The sequence below is a fragment of the Triticum aestivum genome, chromosome 4A (genome assembly GCF_018294505.1).
Source record: "Triticum aestivum cultivar Chinese Spring chromosome 4A, IWGSC CS RefSeq v2.1, whole genome shotgun sequence".
Lineage (NCBI taxonomy): Eukaryota > Viridiplantae > Streptophyta > Magnoliopsida > Poales > Poaceae > Triticum > Triticum aestivum.
The window spans coordinates 573102416-573125267 of NC_057803.1; the positions used below are offsets into that span (position 1 = coordinate 573102416).

The 22852-nt window shown below is 46.9% G+C and overlaps 1 long non-coding RNA gene across 8 annotated transcripts; it reads left to right on the forward strand.

Annotated features, from left to right (window-relative positions):
- The first annotated feature begins 924 nt into the window (after nucleotides 1-924).
- Nucleotides 925-21476, forward strand: LOC123087060 (uncharacterized). Of its 8 annotated transcripts, none has more exons than XR_006441219.1 (11): nucleotides 925-1167; nucleotides 1274-1546; nucleotides 1623-2987; nucleotides 3114-3238; nucleotides 3313-3465; nucleotides 4268-4427; nucleotides 5086-5185; nucleotides 19298-19406; nucleotides 19967-20030; nucleotides 20889-21004; nucleotides 21076-21476. It is a non-coding gene; the product is annotated as an uncharacterized lncRNA (long non-coding RNA). The 8 variants fall into 8 exon arrangements; XR_006441214.1 differs by having other exon boundaries at nucleotides 927-1167; nucleotides 1623-1969; nucleotides 2068-2987; nucleotides 20889-21476; XR_006441215.1 differs by having other exon boundaries at nucleotides 930-1167; nucleotides 1623-1812; nucleotides 2068-2987; nucleotides 20889-21476.
- Nucleotides 21477-22852: the final 1376 nt, after the last annotated feature.

Genomic DNA, 22852 nt, shown 5'->3' on the forward strand with positions numbered 1-22852 from the left:
GCGGGGTGAAACAGGACACGATCAAGATGCGGCGTCCGTTGTCATACTCTCGCTATCATCACTCCCTCTCTCCTCCCAATCTCACCAAGACATAGGTGACATACAGAGTTAAGAAATATCTTGATGGTCAACATGTACCGGTGAGCCCCAAATATCTCCCCTGCTCTGTATGTAGTACATATTATAATCTTTAAAAGGAATCTTATTTTTTATTGAAGTAATTATTATATCAGATAATGTATTTATATCAACAAATAACAGCAAGTTGTAATCGGCGCACGTCTAGCAACTTCGGGTCTGTGCAGCACAACATCTAGCACCTACTACTGTCTACTACCCACCGCCCACTACGCATTGTGCTGCGTGCCCCTTATCCACAAGGACACATACATCGCGCCATTCGTCCCCTCATGTTCTCCATCCACCGGACGCTTGCTTCCTTGGCCCCTCTCTATCCGGTGCACGCCGAACGGCTTGGCACGAACATTAAACTCATCTGTAACAACAAACAACGGCATGTAATTATAAATCGGTGCTCATATAGAACATTTTCTTTGCAATTGATAGCACACAAAAATTATAATGGCCAACATAAAACAATTCAAGTTCATCAAATCGCGCCAATCTAATGTAAATCCTACAAATCAAATCGATAATTAAGAATAAGCAGATCCTGAGATCAAGGAGACCATGGACGGGAGTATGTGCTCAAGAAAAAGAAGCATCCAAAAACATTTAATATCAGTATAACGGATGCTACATTTTTAGAACGTTGGCAGAGGCTAGAGCTACCATCCCGACAGTCTGTTGCTACATATACTAATATCAATATTTAAATACAGCAATAATATAACTTACGTGGCATCACCCAAAAAAATACTACAACAAAAGGGCATGGGGTAAAAAAACATGGTCCACAATCATCGACTGGAAATATAAATCAATCCAGCAGCTTCTGGTCGGTGTGCAATCAATAAAAAATAGACAAAAATCCCCATCGGAGAGCTCCCTTATCCACACAGCACTGCTCGTGCTCGTCATCAATCCACGCCCCCATCAGCGCTGCTCTCTCCTCTTCTCCGCCCCGGCCCCAGTTCCATCCGTGCCACACCCCCCATCTCTCTTCCCTCCTCCTGTCCTCCGCACGGACCGTGGCGCCAGATCGAGGTAAGGGCCCTGCCTCCTCCAACCGCGCACAAGCAGGCCAAGCCGATGCCCGCCCCCTCCCTCTCTTCCCCTTCTCTCTCTAATCTCTCCCACACGTTTTCTTTAGGGAGCCTGGCAACGGAGGTCGCCGCCTCTCCGTCTCGATCCGTCGGCTGCTAGATCCGACTGCGTGGCCCGCTGGTGCCCTCCAGGGACCCCCCAGCCCCGGCGTCAGTGAGGACAGCCATGGATGGGCCCCCTGGAGCTCTTCTGCCGTCGCCCGATCTGGCCGCCCGCCCAGTCGCCGGACCGTGCTCCGGATCCGGCCAACAGCCTCGCCTCCGACTCGATTCAGACGCCCACAACCTCCCTCCGCCACCTGCGCCATGCATGCCCCCAGGTCCGACCGATCCTGCGCGGCTCATCCTCACTGCTTTTCTTTTGAGTGAACCTCGCTGCTTCTTTTTGGCTCGCAGCTCGCAAGGAGGCCAGGCACCTCGTCCAACTGATGCACCGGCGGCGCGTATCGGTGTGGGGGTGAGCCGGTGACACACATCGGCATATTTCTTTTTCTCTCTTGTCAGTACCGCTTCGGGTTGACTTATAATAGTACTGCGGGTTGAATACCCAAAACAGCAGGGGGTTTTCTGTAAAAATGCCGACGACGTACGTTCTCTCGGTCTCTCTCTCTTTTCGTCTTCTCCGCTGTACGTCGCCCGACCTCCAAATTAACCACTCCCGCCGCCGCGATTTGAGCCACCGCCGGCATGGTTGCCGTCTTCCCCGAACTCCGCCATGCATGCCAGCTCCTCCTCTCTCTGCGGTCCGCCCACGACCGCGCTCACCGCCGCTGGATACCGTCTACCTCGCCACCGACAAGCTAGGGTAAAAAGCTAACTTTTTCTTTGTTTGTTTTTGCAGACGTGACGTGCGGTACGGACGACAAAGCGACGACCACCGCGGACACCCATGCATGCATCAGGCCTCCCCCGGGCCTGAGCCACGCCGGCCTACAACACCGACGGTGACCATGCCCCGGCTCGCCGAGAAACGCACAAGGTAGATAAAGCTGGCATCTTTGTGCATCGATCCGCGCCGCGCCCAACGTACGTCCTCGCGACCGTCCTTTCTCCGACGAAACTCCAAGTCGCCCGGGCTCTTGCTCCTTCACCCAACCAAGAAACTGACTGCCACCGTCCTTCATGGTTGCCGTCTTCTTCCTCGCCTCCTTCCCATGTGTGGTGTAGTTTGACCTACTCTTGGCGTATATAGCTCCACCGTCTTTGACGTACTCTTGGTGTATATAGCTCCACCGTCTCTCGTCTGCGCTAGCTCCAGGTCATGCATGGCCCGTTGGCCCGTTGGCCATGCCCTTAAGCGAGCCGGAGCTCGATCCGTGGGAGTGCCACCCCGCGCGTCCACTCTGCGTTTAGCTAAAAAACCTGGATGTTCCTGCCTTTCGCTTTGGTCGACGCGACCGCTCGCACTAATTTTGAACGAAAATTCAATCCAAGGAGCGGGAAGGGAGTGCTTTGGCCCACAAAAGAAAAGGAAGAAGAGAAAACGCAACCAAACCACAGCCAGGCCGCGCGGCTTCTCTCTCTGTCTTGCTCCTCTCTCAATCCCCTCCAGATCAGCCGCCACCGCCACCGCCACCGCCGACCTCTGTCCTCTCCCCCAACCCCAGCTCCAACTCCGGCCTCCACTCCACCGCCGGTGATCCATCCGTTCCCCTCCTCTCGCTCGCCGTAGATCCGCTCGAGCAGCGCAGCCCACGGTCAGATCAGATCCTCGCGCCCGGAACCCTAGCCCTCTGGCCATGGCGACCGGCCGCAGCACAGGTATGAATCCCTCCTCCCCTTCTCCTCTTCTTCCTCTTCTCTCTCTCTCTCTCTCTCTCCCTATCTCTCTCTCTCTCTCTCCCTATCTCTCTCTGACCCACATCTCGCCTCGTCTCTTCTCTGTAGGTTGGAGGTGCCACCATGGAGTCCTCTGCCGGGGACGCCGCCCAAGTGCTCGTCAAGGCCCGCTGCTCCTTCTTCCTCCTTTTCCTCAAATTCAAGGGCAATCAGCAGCACACGCCATCCTCAAGGTCCGCCCCTCTCTCTCGATTTCCTCTTCCTGGCCTAACCTGGCCTGATGCATGGTATTTCCTTTCCATGGCAGGCGCATGGTTCTTCTCTTCTCTGATGGATGGATGGATGGGTGGATGGGTTGGTCGTGGAGGAGGAGAACGACCAGAAGAATAGAGTCCCGTCTCTTCTCTTCTCTTCATCAATGCCGGCCAGGAACAACGACCCAGCCACCCCTCAAGGGAAGGTAAAGGCACCCTCTTCATCCCCAAAGACAAGAAAGATTCAAGGATGGCCTCCATATTACAAGGATGCCCATGATTTTGGTCTGCATTCATGTCCATTGTGCCATTTCTATGTCTGGTCAGGCTGCTACAGTATGTCCTTGCATAGTGATGATGTTACTGTTTCTTTTTTTTTGCTCGTTTGCTTGTTGGTCTGTCTGTTTGGTAATTATCATTCTACCACTAGTCTTCCTGATACAAACTTCCCATCCCACTCAAAAGTCTGAAACACTTCTTCTTCGCACTCAACAACTAAGCAGCACAGCACACCTGAATATATATGTGCATCTGTATATACTTAGTTTCCCATCACCCACATGGAGCGATCTTGTTCGCTTCGGGATGTAGTATCACCACTACCTGCCTGCCTCCTACCTGAAATTCTGACAGTATATATGTGGTCTGCGTACCATGATCTCATTATGGAGTGGTTTTTATTTCCAAGGATGCCTTCCTACTCCTACTAGTTCCAGTGTCATACAGTTTGATTAAATCGAAATGAATCGTTCATGGTTGAGCATTTTGTTTTGATGATTCAGCATAAGATCCGATGTGACATTGAGTTCAGTCTCTCCTGCCTTAGTTTTCAAATTCATGATTTTCTTTCGCAATTCATGATTTTATTTGCATGAAGCTTGGTTTATGGTTGTCTATGGATCTTCGCTTTCTCTGTATGTATGATAGATTCTGTATTTAGTTGTTGTTTGGTCAAAATATTATGATTGGCGAAGTTGTATTTATTTCCAAGCTGGCAATGCTTTATAGGTGTCTTTGTTTACTAGTACTTGAGAGGGAATTGGAAGTAGTTTGTCAACTGAAGCTTGGTGCTGCTCGACACCAAGGAGAGGCGCAAGGGGGTGCCTAGCACCGGTGCCGAAGAATGCCGGTGCTCCTCTTCGTCTTTGACCTGCTCTGCTCCTTCAAGGTAAGCTGGTCTTGGTCCTTGACCTGATCATTGGCGTCGCCCATGAGTATGATGCTGCCATGTTGAGTCGGTAATGTCATAGGCACACTTGTCTTGCTATAGTACAGATTCGCCGTATCAACAGCCCTGGCTAGTGTTGCTGGATTTATATTGTTCTCCTTGGGCTGGAACTCGATTTCATCCCTTATTTTTCTGAAATGGGACATGTCTTTAATTTCTGAAAGAAAAATGGCAATGCTGACTTGGCATTTGACGGGTGGTTTTGAGATTTAGCATTATGGAATTTATGTTATAGGTTAGCTTGATTAATCTTTACTACGGGATTTCCTTCTAAGGAGCTAGTGTTGTTGGGTTTTCTTCCAAGGAGCTAGTCGGGTTTTCTATAGTCAAGCATGTTAATCATACTGGGATAAATTTGTATGAGATGTCTTGGACATCCTGTTAAAAGCAACAACATATGCTAGAGCTACAATTAATGATCAATAACAACGCTGTTTGTTTTCAACATTTGCACTTCGCACTGAAGCGAAGTTATCGTCCGTTAGCAAACTATGTGGCTGTGTGTTAAACATCACTGAAAGTTGTCTTAAAAGGGGTCATGTTTCTTGTTGTTATTTATTTGATCTTCACAACTCATGTGGTTTCCTCACCCATGCAGGTGATAGCCGAATGGTATACGCGTGAGATTCTTCTTCCACTCAAACGCCTCACGCCCTGCCCCTCCAGTAGCTGATTCTTCTTCGACTCTGTCACATGTGGTAAGCTACTGGTTCCTCTCCTCTGCTCTCTCCCATGCTCTGTGTGCCCACGGCCATCAAGCCATGGTGAATTTGTGTGCATTAACGAATGCATTTCAGAAACAGCTTCATCCTTGATTTGTAGTGCACGAATCAATTTCTGAATGGATCATCATTGATTTGCTTGGGTTGGCGAATGCTTGGGCATCATGTACCAAATAAACTTGTCTCATTTTGAGCATCGGGTCAAGGCCTTTTATTTGTTGGCTGATGCATTGCATGTGTGTACTGTGTATGTATGTAAAGGAGATGGATAAAATTGGTAGTAGTTGCTTTCAGCAAGATGTTGGCTTTTTTTTATTGACGAGGGAAAATAGTAATCGAAATTTCGTGGTATAGGAGGGATGATTAACAAGGAGAGAAATTCATTTTCTTAAATAGCTCTTTCAGTTTCCTGTCTGCATGAAAAGTGAGAACTGGATTTTCAAATCTTGCCTCAATTAAAACTGTATACAACTAATTCTTGTATCCATTCACTTCAATCTTCACGTTAACATCTTGCTGGAGTGCCGATTCTCTCTCACACGCACTAGACCTCTTAGGTTATATATTTCTTAAGGGCTGCATTTTAATCAGACTTTGTTAATTCGTGCCAAAACTGGTTTTTGAGCTCTAAGTTGTGAAGACTGGCCTCTAGTGCTGTCACTGGAGAACAAGCTTATATTGTCAAACTTTTTATGTTTGGGGTGTTTTGAAGATCTTTTGTTCAACTGCTTTACAGACACTCCTTGAGTATGATGCTGCCATGTTGAGTCTGTAATGTCATAGGCACACTTGTCTTGCTGCAGTACAGATTCGCCGTATCAACAGCCCTGGCTAGTGTTGCTGGATTTATATTGTTCTCCTTGGGCTGGAACTCGACTTCATCCCTTATTTTTCTGAAACGGGACATGTCTTTAATTTCTGAAAGAAAAATGGCAATGCTGACTTGGCATTTGACGGGTGGTTTTGAGAATTAGCATTATGGAATTTATGTTATAGGTTAGCTTGATTAATCTTTACTACGGGATTTCCTTCTAAGGAGCTAGTGTTGTTGGGTTTTCTTCCAAGGAGCTAGTCGGGTTTTCTATAGTCAAGCATGTTAGTCATAGTGGTATAAATTTGTATGAGAAATGTCTTGGACATCCTGTGTCAGGACCCCGATTCCAAGTCACATCAATCTAGCCGGTAACACCTCATATCACTTTGCGGCCTCACGCACGGTATTTCCATGGGTGTCGCCTTACCATGGCTCGGGACCGTTTGCGCCTTTTGGCTCATGTATATGATAGTGTCGCTAGTATCCATATGACAGAGAACCCGGGGCGACATGACTAGTCATGAACCCAAAGTGGCACTAACTTACGGGGACAGGCATACATGAATCAACATCGAGCATGTCGGTCAGCAGCGTGCGAATCCGGGCTGTAGCATTGGGCTAACATGACTCCGGGAACTCGGGCTGTAGCAGGCTAGGCAGGACTCCGGATGTCACCGCGTGACATTTCCCCAAAGGGAAGACACAGGAACGAAGTGAATCACATGCTGGCCAGTCAAGTGTTCCGGAGCAGTAGTGCTGGGCTAGCAGGACTCCGGTGAACCGGGCTGTAGCGGACTACTATGGCTCATCGAAGCACAAGACTACATTTCCCCATAAGAGAGGCTACCAAGGATAAACAACTAGGTTGTCGGATCCCACATATACCAAACATTTCAATCATACACACAATATGCTCAATATGTGCAATACAACATGGCATCACAACAAGACTCTACGACTCAGAGTATTTATTCATTAGGCTCCGAGGAGCGAGATATTACAAACATGGGTCTCATGACCCAACATTCAAAGCATACAAGTCAAAGCACATGCGGAAGCTTAACTTGTCTGAGTACAGACAACTAAAAATGAAGAAGGCCGAGGAGCATGACTATCTACAAGACCCTCCCAAGGGTACAAGATCGTAGCTGAGGTAACAAGCTAAACTCGAAGTCCACGTGGAACTACTAGCGAGACTGAAGTCTCTCTGCAAAACGTAAATTAAGCAAACGTGAGTACAAATGTACCCAGCAAGACTTACATCAGAACTAACTACATATGCATCGGTATCAACAAAGGGGGTGGTGGAGTTTAACTGCAGCAAGCCAGCTTTGACTCAGTGGCTAACCTAAACTACGACTGCAAGTAACTCTTTTGAGGTGGCGCACACGAGTCCACATATTCACCATATCAATACACCACTATGGACCCGCTCCCGTCTCCCTACGAGAACGCCATCCATAGCACTCACGCTTATCTTGCGCATTTTAGAGTATCCACTTGCACTTGTCTATGAACTATGCAAGGGGTCCGAGTTTCCATATCTGAAGAATCCGGCTATTCGAATAGATAATGATAACCCTGCAGGGCTGTACTTCTTCACACACGCTCTCGTCACTTATCGCCATGCACACGTCATGTACCTCGGCAACCTTCAAGTGGAAGTCGGGCGAGGGAGTCGGTCACGACCTGACTAACCAACAAGTCTCTAGTCCAGGTTTATCCCTATTCGGGTTCCATCCGCAAGGAGATCCGGTCGGGGTGTCGCTCACGGCCCCAAACGATGTGTGTAGGGTTCCCAAGCCCTCCATCCGGGTGCCACTTGGTACAGCTGCCACTGTGCCTAGTCTGTCCCAAGCCCACCTGTACCGGGTGCCACTTGGTAGACTACTAACACTACCTACAAACACTAGAAACTAGTTGCAACTCCTGGACAGAGATCAAGTTGATTAATAAGCCGAAAGGGGTCGAGTTACCGGAACCCAATGTGTGGTAGTAACTGTTCATGGATCACAAGCACAGAACTCAGTTCCTGAGAACGGCTACAATGAGACAACCCACCATGTACTCCTACATGGCCTCTCACCGCTACCTTTACCAAATTGTGTTCACACACTTAGCTCTCAACAGTAGGGCATGTTCACCATGTTCCAATTCATTCCCGATGAATCAGACCTGACTCAACTCTAAGCAGTAGCAGACATGACAACAAGCATGAATGAGTAGGCACATCAGGGCTCAAACAACTCCTACTCATGCTAGTGGGTTTCATCTATTTACTGTGGAAATGACAGGTCATGCAGAGGAAAGGGGTTCAGCTACCGCAGCATGTAACAGTTGAAACGTTGTTGTCCTAATACAGTAAAAGAGAGCAGGAGCGAGAGAGTGGGATTGTATCGGAATGAACAAGGGAGTTTTGCTTGCCGGGCACTTCTGAAGATATCATTGGGTCTTCATCAGTGTCAACGATCACAGCGTCGGTACAACGTCTATCGAGAGGGGACAACCACCGGCAACAGAGAAGAAACACAATCAATGCAATGCACAACATGATGCATGATAATGACATGGCAATATGTTGTTGATTGAGCTAATGCAACTAGCAACACAATTAAATGAAGTTGGTTTGAACCCAAAGTTCAAATTCAAACTCCACATGTGGTTATTTAAATACCATTCATTTGATTTGTCCTAAACAGTGGCCTTAAGTTGTTCTAAGATGCATGAAAATGGTATAGATGGATAGATTGGATTTTTCTGATAATTTTTCATATATAATTTATTTCATTTGGAGTTACGGTTTATTTTCTATGATCTTTTGAAGTTTAGGACATTTTCTGAATTAAATAAATCATTTTTGATTTATTTAAAATCCAGAAAAGCATTTATGACCTCATCACTGCGTCACTGTGACGTCAGCCAGACAACAGGACGGGTCCAGGTCAAACCTGACGTGTGGGGTCCACGCGTCGGTGACACAGTGCAAGCTACGGTCACAAACAGGTGGGCCTGGTCAACGTACACGTCAGCAAGGTCAATGCTGACGCGTCGGTCCAGTCGAATTAGATTAATTCTAACTAATTAGGTTAGCTGGTTAACTAAACCGGTGGGGCCCGTCTGTCATTGACCCTTGGGGTTAAACTAATATGTGATTAGTGCTAATTAAGCAAATGCCATGTCAGCCCGCCGGAGTTTGAACACCGGCGAGCACACGAACGCAGCGGCGACGCTCGGGAACGTGCTACGGGCGGCGACTGGACGCGCGAAGACCAGCAGAGTGTAGCTCGCGCTCTCCCGCAACCAGAGGAGCAGGTGGGTGGCTGCAGGGGCGCCGAAGCTCGCCGGAACGGAGCTCGCGGCGGTGGCGGGAGCACGGTTCCGTGCGGGTTCGCATTGTGGTGCACGGCAAGACGTGGGGGTGGTTGTGTTCGTCTCCTGGAGACGTGTTCAGCGCGTTGGCGGGCTCGGACGCGAGCGGCAGTAGCTGTGGCCGCGGCGGTGCCATGGCTGGCAGTGGTGAGCTTTCGGCTCCGGTGGAACGGCGGCTAGAGGTCGTATTAGAGCACGGGATTAGGGGAAATGGAATAGGGGCTCACGGTGATCTCGAGGGCGTGGTCCGAGAGCTCAGGGGAGGTCTGGTGCGGCCGGGACGACGATAGCGATCTCGGGTGGCCGACGATGAAGATGGCGGTGAGGACGACGATACGGGGCTTCCAGCATCGTGCGGCTCGGCGATGAGGAAGAGGATGGCGAGGAGGAGCTCTCACGCAAGGTGGGGAGGCGAGGGGAGGCCAATGGCCACATCGACGGTGAGCTGCGCGCTGCGGTGGCCGGCGGGGCTCTATTCGGGCAAAGAAAGAGGAGGAAGAGGGGAAAATGGCCAGGGGAGAAGGGGGATCAGCACAGCCTCATCCATGTCTCCTGGGCGCGGGGTTGGGAGGCAGGAGGCGTCGACACGGCGAAGCAGGAGGTGGCCGCTCGGACGTGTGCGCTCGCTGCCTTGCCTCTGCCTACTGGCAGAGGTACGGACGACTTGCAAGGGCCAGCTGGGCTAGGCCTGCCTGCTGGGTTGCTGCTACAGGTAGGTGGCCTAGGTTAGTTCCCTCTCCATCTTCTCTTTTTGTTTTCTATTTTCTTTTATTCTGTTTTGAATTAGCAAAAATACTAATCCATTTTGTAAAATCCTGAAAATAATGGTGGGCAGTGTTTGGATTATTTCCAACAACCCAAAACTAGTTTCAGAATTATTAGAGCATTTAAAAATATTTATAGGATTTAAATGCTCCAATTCAAATACGATATGAGTTAATTTAAAGATCCAGAATGTCCTGGAAATATATTCATCATTTTTGGCAAAGGTTTTCAGCTTTATCAGAAATCATGAACATTTTTAAAGGGCATTTTGGTTCTTTGAAAAAAAAATTGGATTGAACCTAGTTGAGTTCCATTTGGTGCTAGGGTTTGAACATCCCCATTTCAAGTTTAAGTGAAATTTAAACATGATGCAAACACTCTAATGCATGCACTGACTAGGGTTGTTTCAACTCACCCCCACTAAACAAGAATCTCGTCCCGAGATTCAAGCGTAGGGTAAGATGAAGGGGGGGACGCAAACTAGAACAATCTTCACGATCCAACTGTCCTCATCGAAGATATTGATTTATTGTATCATCTTGAACTTGACATCCTTGCTTTTAAGATCTTCACCCATCACGGGGACAGAAGAGCGAGATAACTCCACGGGAATGGATCATCTTAATGATCAGAGGATCAACTCACGGAACGAGACGTGGAAACATCTCTTGAGCTGAGAGATAAAAACACGTACGAGGAGCGATGGAAAGAGGTAGACGACAAGGTTCTACAGGGTAGGCGAAAATTCCATGCTGAAGAGGATGCTGCATGGTTTCAAAGTAGCGAGGAGGTAATTGCCATGATTCCATAATGGGACACCTTAGGGAAAGGTGACTCGTAAAGCTATTCCCTTAAGTGGCAAAAAGAATTACTTTTGATACAAAGATCATTGAAACTCTTTATACCAGCCTGAGGTAATCACAATCGATCGTTGGAAGGGGTTCAAAGAATGGCATACTCCTACTAGGATGGATGATGTGGACTACCTTGTTGAAGACAACACAGTGGATGATTTTTAGCTTATCATCGGAAATGGATGGGGCTCACGGTAGGATCACTTTTGAAGATGATCCTGAACAACAATTATTGAGAAGGGCGGCCCATGGGGAATTGGCTCAATGGCGGTGCAAGCTGGGAATAAAATGCAAATGTTGGGAGTTTTTCAACCATCATATCTGCCTAAGATTCAGATCTGGTTGGTAACAGGATATTTCAGACATCATGTCTGCAAAAGAAAGTTTGCAACACAAGTCGACGAGATGGCATTGCGAGATTCTCGAGGAATGAACTAAGATAGCAAGCTCCAAAACATGAGCTGGTTCTGCTGCATACATGTGAACACGTTGTCGCAGACAAGCATGACCACATAGTAGTCTTACAACGAAACACTACCGAGTTCTGATTGGAACCATCATTGTGGAGAGCGAAGTCCTGCGCATGTACCTTTGGTTCCTTAAGGGTTAGCACTCAAAAACTTCTTTTCTTTAAACAAATCAATCAGTGGCTTGGTGTGCTAGGGAATACATATGGAGTGGAGGTAATTAATCTACCAAACCATAGAATACATTCGCACATGCATAACTGACTTGGGATGGTACCAGAGGAAACAAAACAGTCCTTCTCGAACTCACGGCGGCAACTTGCACCAAATGCACATGAATTCGAGGAAGTCACTTCTTCCATCCAAGCATAAGCTTCATGAACGGAACACGAAGGCATTGCTTACAAAATTTTCAACACTAGGTTGATGTTCAACATGAATCATGGGGGAGACAAAATGCTGCTGATGGGCTCAACAACAACTCATCGGGATTTCCATATCATTGGACTTCCACCATCATGCGAACACAGAGATAGCGTTGGTCAAACCAAAAGATGTAATGGGGCATGCTCGAGGGATCAACCAAGAGTCAGACAACATTACGAACATCTTTGGTTTTGATTCGACTTGACGATAGCCCATATTCAAGTCAAGGTTTTGACAAGGCAATAGAACCAACAACTGATCACGAGGACCAATCGATGCAGATATCATCTTTCTTCAACACACAGACACACAAAAAGATATCCCTTAACATGAACTAAGCTGGCAAGCTTTTATCTTCCAACTCTCCAAATTCTTGTTTAGCTTAACCAACTAGCTCAGGGGTTAACCGGCACAGATTCTTGGAGAATGGCTGGTTTGCAAGAAACCAACTTGATCACGAACTCAACATAGCGGTCAGGTGACAACCTGGGGATACCTCCGAGAAGATATTCGGAAAATCACGAACCACCGATATGTCACTAAGTTCGAGAACAATCTTGCTTTTCAGGGCAAGACGATATGATCAAAAGAGTGAGGGATTGACACAATCCTAACTCATTGATCGAAGAGTGCACCGGAAATAAGGACTAGGTAGCACGATCAATCTTAGGATGATGATTCAATAACCAGCACGCTAAGTGGGGGTATTTTCCATTAACTACCAAGCAACGAGGTTGCTAGAAGTATTGATTTCACACATCACAGTTCACTTGTCGGCATTCCAGTTACAACAACACGGAACCGAGGAATGGATAATGATGGCGAGAAGTATCACTTCGTCAGGAATTCATAAGAGGTGGTGCAATTCTCATGGCAATCCTGACATAAAGGGGGTAATACTCCGAGGTAGAGCAGAACAAAAGCTGGATTGGCATTTTGATCTGCGGAATACAACTACTTTGACCAATCCAAGAAATGGATGAGGTGCTGGAGTTTGTTTCTCCTAGTCATTCTAGAATAGAATGGCTTGACAGACCACAAGAATAATAGGCATCGATGAACACGAATGCACAACTATTCCTGACTATCAATTGATAGACTAGGGTCGGAATACAGCCGAGGAGGGTCAACTCAAGGAACATATAACTTTCTGAGTTGTGGATGCATAGATTAGTATGTCGAACCAAGTTCAACATGTTTCTTCCGGATAACCCATGCAAAAGAAGAAGGACTGGCAGATTCACAATTTGAAAGGAGAACTTGTCAAGAGCACTCTTGTTGTGATCTTTTCGTTTAGAGAACTTCTGCCATAAGCAGTTCATGGTATTTGGAAGAAGGAAATACCACGGACCTCGAGGACTATTGCAAAGGTTACTAATATCCTAAAGGAACTAGCAACAATATCAGCAGGAAGTGAACAGAGTGATTCTTGGGTCAAGAACACAGGAGTAGAATACCTACTACTAAATGGCATCACGGGATGCTTTCAAGAATGATGGCCAAAATCATCACACCGGGGATACGGAAGCATTGCTAAATTCTCGAGGACACCTAGGGTCATAGTACCAACTCCAACATACACACCAAGGCAACAGAGTACCTCAACACACCGATTAGTGTGCTTAATCTGGCCCAAAAACACAACGGAAACATGGAGGAAAGATTTGCAAGTGCATCAGACTATTTAGAAACCTGGGGTGACTTGGACAACATAACGGCTGTAAATGCTCAAAAATATTTGAGACATCCTGCAAAATAGTGGCATAACCACTCAACATCACAATATCAAGGTTCTGAGGCCAGCTATGAACATATGGAAGTAGTAGGAACTGAACTGAGGCTTAAACTCAACAATCCTAGGCAACTACATTTAGTAACACGCCATCCTGAGAGATAGAAGAGAAGCCTAGTTCTTAACCGCGTAGAAAAGATAAGATGGTGACTCAGATCAGAGGGCATGCGGTATAAGGAGTAAAAAGAGCCTTACGTTCCATCCCACAATCAATTCCCTTATATAACTAAAGCATTTCTAGACTTAACCTCGACCAGCTTGGCTTGATAATCCTACAGGCAGTCAGGCTCTGATACCGAAGCTGTCAGGACCCCGATTCCAAGTCACATCGATCTAGCTGGTAACACCTCATATCATTTTGCGGCCTCACACACGATATTCCCACGGGTGTCGCCTTACCATGGCCCGGGACCGTTTGTGCCTTTTGGCTCATGTATATGATAGTGTCGCTAGCATCCATATGACAGAGAACCCGGGGCGACATGACTAGTCATGAACCCAAAGTGGCACTAACTTACGGGGATAGGCATACATGAATCAACATCGAGCATGTCGGTCAGCAGCGTGCGAATCTGGGCTGTAGCATTGGGCTAACATGACTCCGGGAACCCGGGCTGTAGCAGGCTAGGCAGGACTCCGGATGTCACCGCGCGACATTTCCCCAAAGGAAAAAACACAGGAACGAAGTGAATCACATGCCGGCCAGTCAAGTGTTCCGGAGCAGTAGTGCTGGGCTAGCAGGACTCCGGTGAACCGGGCTGTAGCGGACTACTATGGCTCATCGAAGCACAAGACTACATTTCCCCATAAGAGAGGCTACCAAGGATAAACAACTAGGTTGTCGGATCCCACATATACCAAGCATTTCAATCATACACACAATATGCTCAATATGTGCAATACAACATGGCATCACAACAAGACTCTACGACTCAGAGTATTTATTCATTAGGCTCCGAGCTAAGAAGCACGGATACGGGGACGGAAGCACGGGGATACGCATACGGGGATACGGGATACGGCATTTTCCAAAAACAGCCATTCGGGGATACGGCGGGGTATATAAGTATTTAGAAAAATAAATATGAAAGTATATAGAAAAATAAATTTGAATTAAGATCTAATGAGAATTTTTTAGTACTGGATATATATTGTCTCCTTTCTATTCATGAAAGACTGAGAGCAGTCCACTCACAGCCCATGTAGCTGTCCGTCCACTTAGAGCCCATGTAGCTGTCCATCCACTTAGAGCCCATGTAAGGCCCAATTCCAGAAAACCCTAGACTAGTAGCACTCCAGCTGCTCCAGCCGACCCCAACCTCCCATTCTCGTACTCCCTTTCTCCAGCCGCCAGTGAAGAAAGGAAACGATAGCGCCGCCAAATCAGCAGCTTCCATCACCCATCTTCTTCCTCGTTGGCCACCACACTCCCCATCTTTCTTCCTGCCGGAGCTTCTTCCTTGTTGGCGGCCGCCTTGCCATCTTTCTCTACCAAGATCTCCTTCCTTGCTAGCAGCCATTGAGGTTACCTGCTTGACCATGGTTGCAATCGGGAGGATAACTGGGCAGCAGCATGGTCGCTGGAGTCTGGCTGCTGAGTCCCCACCGTGTCCACGCCGTATCTAGGCCGTATCTCGATTTTATTTCTTTTTTTTTAATTCCAAAAAGATGGGATACTGCGGGATACGCGTATCCAGCCGTATCTGGGCGTATCCCCGTGTCCCCCCGTATCAGGACGGCAAATCGGCAGTTCTGGCCGTATCGGTGCTTTTTAGGCTCCGAGGAGCGAGATATTACAAACATGGGTCTCATGACCCAACATTCAAAGCATACAAGTCAAAGCACATGCGGAAGCTTAACTTGTCTGAGTACAGACAACTAAAAATGAAGAAGACTGAGGAGCCTGACTATCTACAAGACCCTCCCAAGGGTACAAGATCGTAGCTGAGGTAACAAGCTAAACGTCGAAGTCCACGTGGAACTACTAGCGAGACTGAAGTCTCTCTGCAAAACGTAAATTAAGCAAACGTGAGTACAAATGTACCCAGCAAGACTTACATCAGAACTAACTACATATGCATCGGTATCAACAAAGGGGGTGGTGGAGTTTAACTGCAGCAAGCCAGCTTTGACTCAGTGGCTAACCTGAACTACGACTGCAAGTAACTCTTTTGAGGTGGCGCACACGAGTCCACATATTCACCATATCAATACACCACTATGGACCCGCTCCCGTCTCCCTACGAGAACGCCATCCATAGCACTCACGCTTATCTTGCGCATTTTAGAGTATCCACTTTCACTTGTCTATGAACTATGCAAGGGGTCCAAGTTTCCATATCCGAGGAATCCGGCTATTCGAATAGATAATGATAACCCTGCAGGGGTGTACTTCTTCACATACGCTCTCGCCACTTATCGTCCTGTACATGTCATGTACCTCGGCAACCTTCAAGCGGAAGCCGGGCGAGGGAGTCGGCCATGACCTGACTAACCAACAAGTCTAGTCCAGGTTTATCGTCTACCCGGGTTCCATCCGCAAGGAGATCCGGCCGGGTATTGCTCATGGCCCCAAACAATGTGTGCAGGGTTCCCAAGCACACCATCCGGGTGCCACTTGGTACACCGTGCCACTGTGCCTAGTCTGTCCCAAGCCCACCTGTATCGGGTGCCACTTGGTAGACTACTAACACTACCTACAAACACTAGAAACTAGTTGCAACTCCTGGACAGAGATCAAGTTGATTAATAAGCCGAGAGGGGCCGAGTTACCGGAACCCAATGTGTGGTAGTAACTGTTCATGGATCACAAGCACAGAACTCAGTTCCTGAGAACGGCTACAATGAGACAACCCACCATGTACTCCTACATGGCCTCTCATCGCTACCTTTACCAAATCATGTTCACACACTTAGCTCTCAACAGTAGGGCATGTTCACCACGTTCCAATTCATTCCCGATGAATCAGACCTGACTCAACTCTAAGCAGTAGCAGGCATGACAACAAGCATGAATGAGTAGGCACATCAGGGCTCAAACAACTCCTACTCATGCTAGTGGGTTTCATCTATTTACTGTGGAAATGACAGGTCATGCAGAGGAAAGGGGTTCAGCTACCGCAGCATGTAACAGTTGAAACGTTGTTGTCCTAATACAGTAAAAGAGAGCAGGAGCGAGAGAGTGGGATTGTATCGGAATGAACAAGGGAGTTTTGCTTGCCGGGCACTTCTGAAGATATCATTGGGTCTTCATCAGTGTCAACGATCACAGCGTCGGTACAACGTCTATCGAGAGGGGACAACCACCGGCAACAGAGAAGAAACACAATCAATGCAATGCACAACATGATGCATGATAATGACATGGCAATATGTTGTTGATTGAGCTAATGCAACTAGCAACACAATTAAATGAAGTTGGTTTGAACCCAAAGTTCAAATTCAAACTCCACATGTGGTTATTTAAATACCATTCATTTGATTTGTCCTAAACAGTGGCCTTAAGTTGTTCTAAGATGCATGAAAATGGTATAGATGGATAGATTGGATTTTTCTGATAATTTTTCATATATAATTTATTTCATTTGGAGTTACTGTTTATTTTCTATGATTTTTTGAAGTTTAGGACATTTTCTGAATTAAATAAATCATTTCTGATTTATTTAAAATCCAGAAAAGCATTTATGACCTCATCATTGCGTCACTGTGACGTCAGCCAGACAACAGGACGGGTCCAGGTCAAACCTGACGTGTGGGGTCCACGCGTCGGTGACAAAGTGCAAGCTATGGTCACAAACAGGTGGGCCTGGTCAACGTACACGTCAGCAAGGTCAATGCTGACGCGTGGGTCCAGTCGAATTAGATTAATTCTAACTAATTACGTTAGCTGGTTAACTAAACCGGTGGGGCCCGTCTGTCATTGATCCTTGGGGTTAAACTAATATGTGATTAGTGCTAATTAAGCAAGTGCCATGTCAGCCCGCCGGAGTTTGAACGCCGGCGAGCACACGAACGCGGCAGCGACGCTCGGGAACATGCTACAGGCGGCGGCTGGACGCGCGAAGACCACCAGAGTGTAGCCCGCGCTCTCCCGCAACCAGAGGAGCAGGTGGGTGGCTGCAGGGGCGCCGGAGCTCGCCGGAACGGAGCTCGCGGCGGTGGCCGGAGCACGGTTCCGTGCGGGTTCGCATTGTGGTGCACGGCAAGATGTGGGGGTGGTTGTGTTCGTCTCCTGGAGACGTGTTGAGCGCGTTGGCGGGCTCGGACGCGAGCGGCGGCAGCTGTGTTCGGGGCGGTGCCATGGCCGGCAGTGGTGCGGCGGCTAGAGGTCGAATTAGAGCACGGGAGTAGGGGAAACGGAACAGGGGCTCACGGTGATCTCGAGGGCGTGGTCGGCGATCTCGGGTGGTCGGCGATGAAGACTGCGGCGAGGACGACGATACGGGGCTTCCGGCATCGTGCGGCTCGGCGATGAGGAAGAGGACGGCGAGGAGGAGCTCTCGCGCAAGGTGGGGAGGCGAGGGGAGGCCAGTGGCCACGTCGGCAGTGAGCTGCGCGCTGCGATGGCCGGCGGGACTCTCTGTTCGGGCGAAGAATGAGGAGGAAGAGGGGAAATGGCCAAGGGAGAAGGGGGATCAGCACAGCCTCATCCACGTCTCCTGGGTGCGGGGTTGGGAGGAAGGAGGCGTCGACACGGCGAAGCAAGAGGTGGCCGCTCGGACGCGTGCGCTCGCTGCCCTGCCTCTGCCTACTGGTAGAGGTACGGGATGACTGGCAGGGGCCAGCTGGGCTGGGCCTGCCTGCTGGGTTGCTGCTACAGGTAGGTGGCCCAGGTTAGTTCCCTCTCCATCTTCTCTTTTTGTTTTCTATTTTCTTTTATTCTGTTTTGAATTAGCAAAAATACTAATCCATTTTGTAAAATACTGAAAATAATGGTGGGCAGTGTTTGGATTATTTCCAACAACCCAGAACAAGTTTCAGAATTATTAGAGCATTTAAATGCTCCAATTCAAATACGATATGAGTTAATTCAAAGATCCAGAATGTCCTGGAAATATATTCATCATCTTTGGCAGAGGTTTTCACCTTTATCAGAAATCATGAACATTTTCAAAGGGCATTTTGGGTTCTTTGAAAAAGATTTTGGATTGAACCTAGTTGAGTACCATTTGGTGCTAGGGTTTGAACATCCCCATTTCAAGTTTAAGTGAAATTTAAACATGATGCAAACACTCTAATGCATGCACTGACTAGGGTTGTGACATCCTGTTAAAAGCAACAACATATGCTAGAGCTACAATTAATTATCAATAACAGCATATGCTAATCAGCTTGGTCCCTTCCATTCGAGGATGACTACCTCATATATGTCCCTGGACATCCTGTTAAAAGCAACGAGCAGATGCTACAGCTACAATTAATTGTCAACACCTGCACTGTTTTCAGCATTTGCTCTTCGCACTGCAGCAAAGTTATCATCTGTTCGCAAACTATGTGGCTATGTTTTAAACATCGCTAAAACTTGCTCTAAAAAACTAATGTTTCTTGTTGTTTATTTGGTACAACTTTTGGAAACTAATTATCTGTTTTCTTCTCCTCCAGTGACGACATATATTCATTTTCTGTTTTTTCGGCCGTGGGAGAGCTAGTTGCTGGTGATAGACAGTAGTATCAATATCTGGTTGAGAGCATTTGCCGGTTTAAAAAATAGGTGATTATTTCTAAGCATTTCCTGTTATTAAGCTGCCATATTTTGGTCATCTGCTTGTTGCTTTGGACGTGTATTGCTGCTGGGTTCTTATGAAATCTGGACTAGTTCCCTTCTGCTGGAACTTGAGCTTATCTTTGTTTTTCTGAAATGGAATGGTGCCTGTTCTGTTTCTCTGCTTGTGTTGATTACTTAGTCATGTTGATTTTTGTATGTTGAACGAGTTGCTGATATTTCCTCATTCTTGCCGATTTATCTGTTTGTAACATCTATCTCTGAGTTTTAGTTTACCGAAAAAAGAATAATGATGGTAATGCATTTGCATAAGTGGTATTTCATTTTATCTTGTATGGTAATCTTGATGGGTGACTTTTGGGTTCAGTTTGTTCATTGATTCCTGGTCCCACTCATCATGATAAGCATTTCATATTGTACAGATCAAATTTTTGTTTTTCATACACATGTTACTTGCCTCATGAAACATCCAAGTTATGTACACATATTTTTTGTGATTTGATCATGAAACATCCAAGTTATGTACAACAAGGTGTTCATCATGCCAGGCTTCGCGGCGCTACTGCTTCCATGTGACGGTGTTGTTTGGCATTGGCTACAAAAACGGCCACGGTGAGGTCCTCTCGTTCCTCCACTCCCTGCCTCCGGTGGTTGCTCTGAGCTTGTTGTGTCCATCGAGCCACGGCTATGGTGATCGATTTGCGTTCATGTTCATTGTGCCATTTCTATGTCTGGTCAGGCTGCTATAGTATGTCCTTGCATAATGACGATGCTACCGTTTCTTGTTTTGTTCCTTTGCTTGTTGGTCTATCTGTTTGGTAATTATGATGCTACCATTGTTTGCTTCAGGGTGTAGTATCACCACTACCTGCCTTCCTCCTTCCTGAAATTGTGACAGTATATAAGTGGTTTGTGTACCATGATCTCAATATGGAGTGGTTTTTATTTCCAAGGATGCCTTCCTACTCCTGCTAGTTCTGATGTCATACAGTTTGACTAAATCTAAACGAATACGAATCAGGTTCATGGTTGAGCATTTTGTTTTGATGATTCAACATAAGATCAGATGTGACACTGAGTTCAGTCTCTCCTGCCTTGGTTTTCAGATTCATGATTTTCTTTCACAATTCATGATTTCCTTTCGCACGAAGCTTGCTTTATGGTTGTCTATGAATTTTCGCTTGCTCTATATGTATGATAGCTTCTGTATTTTGTTGTTGTTTGCTCAAAATATTATGTCCGGCGAAGTATTTATTTCCAAGCTGGCAATGCTTTATAGGTGTCTTTGTTTACTAGAATTGGAAGCTCGGTCTGCATTTTGTAGAGGAAGCTTTTGTTTTTTTACAACTCACCGACAGGTCCTTGTTAGACAGCTGTGCAATTTGAAGTATTGTGTCGGCATGCATCTTTGTATTTGTACTGTGTTGATCAGAGAGAGAGACCTGACTCGGTGGTCCTTTGATGTTACAGGAGAGCATATATATGTGAAGAAAAGAAAAGGCTGGGAGTCATCGTTGTTACAAGATGACGCTCAAGGGAAGAAAATCTATGCTGGAGATGGGGGAGCAAGTTTGATCTTGCAGAGGGTGAGAGGACGGACGGATGGACCTTATAGCGACTCTTGGTTGTAATTGAGCTTGTTTTGTGTTCAACGCAGGCGCTGTTTGCTCCTCTTGATTACCATTCAGTTTCTGAAGAAGCACAAGACGCACGACGAGTCCATGAAAATTAGTAATGGCCTGAGCTGTGCAATCCAAGCTCAAAGCGACTTGATCCAGTAGCTCCGCACTAGGATACCGTGATGTTTGCGGTCGTCTGCCAACAAGACTAGCGTAGCGCAAACTTGTGTGATAATTTGTTGGCCCTGTCTATTGTTCTGCTGTACATAAGTGAATTCTCAAGCGAGAGTGATATGAAATCTGAATAGGTTTGAAAGTTGCACCTGCAAATTAGTTGCATATTTCCATGAACCTCTCTTAAATGGGCGCCTGTGGATTATAGAGCAGGTCTATTTGCAAGTTTGTCAATCAAGAAATGAGCCACATCTCAAATTGCATATGCTTAGTGTGTTGTGGCTGATGAACTTTCAAAATTCACAACTGGAATCAGTCTAGACCTGTAGCTGTGTAGCATTGCCGGTCTTATGATCTCATCATTTGTTACGTATGGATATGGTACTAGATGCATGGCACGTTCAAATCTAATTGAAGTATTACATGCATGGCCCGTTCAATGCAAAATCATGTACAATACAGGGAAAATTGTCTTGGTTAATTGCATAAAGAGTCGGTCCATATTTTCAACATTTTTATAAAAAGAAACATGTTGCTTGAGAATTTGCGATTTGTTTTCTGGCTGGTTCTTGAGTTGAAATGAAATGGGGAAAAATGTATTTGTGGAATTGAATTATTATTTGTTGATGATTTGAAAAATATGTGTTGATTTACGATGTAGTTGGGCTGCAGAAGCAGTATAAAGAAACTTTTTTTAGATGAAGAACCCTAGGGATGCCCACTAGCCATCAAATGTTTGGATTGCGCCACCTCATTGATCCATGGCCTTCTTATGCTCTCCACTTTTAATAAGCGCCCTAGGGATGTCCACCAGCCATCAAGGGTTTGGATCGCGCCACCTCATTGATCCATGGCCTTCTTGTTCTATCCACTAGCCAGCAAATGTATGGTCAGCAACTGGGCCTTCCAATTCTCTTCATCATACCTTCTAAGGCCATCTCTATATATACTAGCAGTAGTCGTTCATCCGCGTGCAGGGTGCGCGTGCGACTTAGGACTTGCGACGGCCAGAGGCGAGAGGCGGTGCTTTCCTCCTTCTGAGGTGGTTCTACTCCTAACTCCTCAACCATCTGTTAGTCGTCGCCGGCGAGTGCACTGTGTTGGAATTTTGCTAGTAGGCCTTTGGCCCAAACCCCAACTAAAATTCTGAAATTCTCTTGGCCCATTCATGCACACATGTGAGTAGAGTGAGTGAGGCTAAAGTTTAGTCCCACCTCATAAGTTGAGAGAGAGTTGCACCTCTTTATAAGGTGAGCTCTTCTACCACTTGTATGAGCATGAGAAGAGGAGACCTACACGCGCGCTCCTCCTCCTCGCTCGCCTCGCTACGCCACGCCACGCCTCATCACGACGCGCCGCGGGTAGCGGGATTGAGCCGAGCCGAGGACAGAGCTATGCACGTTGTCTATATTTTGTTGCTTGGAAAAATTAATGAGTCATTAATTAATAATTAACGGACGCGTTAATTACTGAACCATTTCCGATTCTTTTGGATCGTGACGACTCGGACGTGGGGTCTACTCCCACGACCTACCCGGCCCGCATTATATAGTCAGGCAGACGTCTACCCTAGCCGCCGCTTCGTATGGTCTCTCACCACCGTTCCAGATCATTGCGCCGCCAAGCAATTCTTCTCCATCC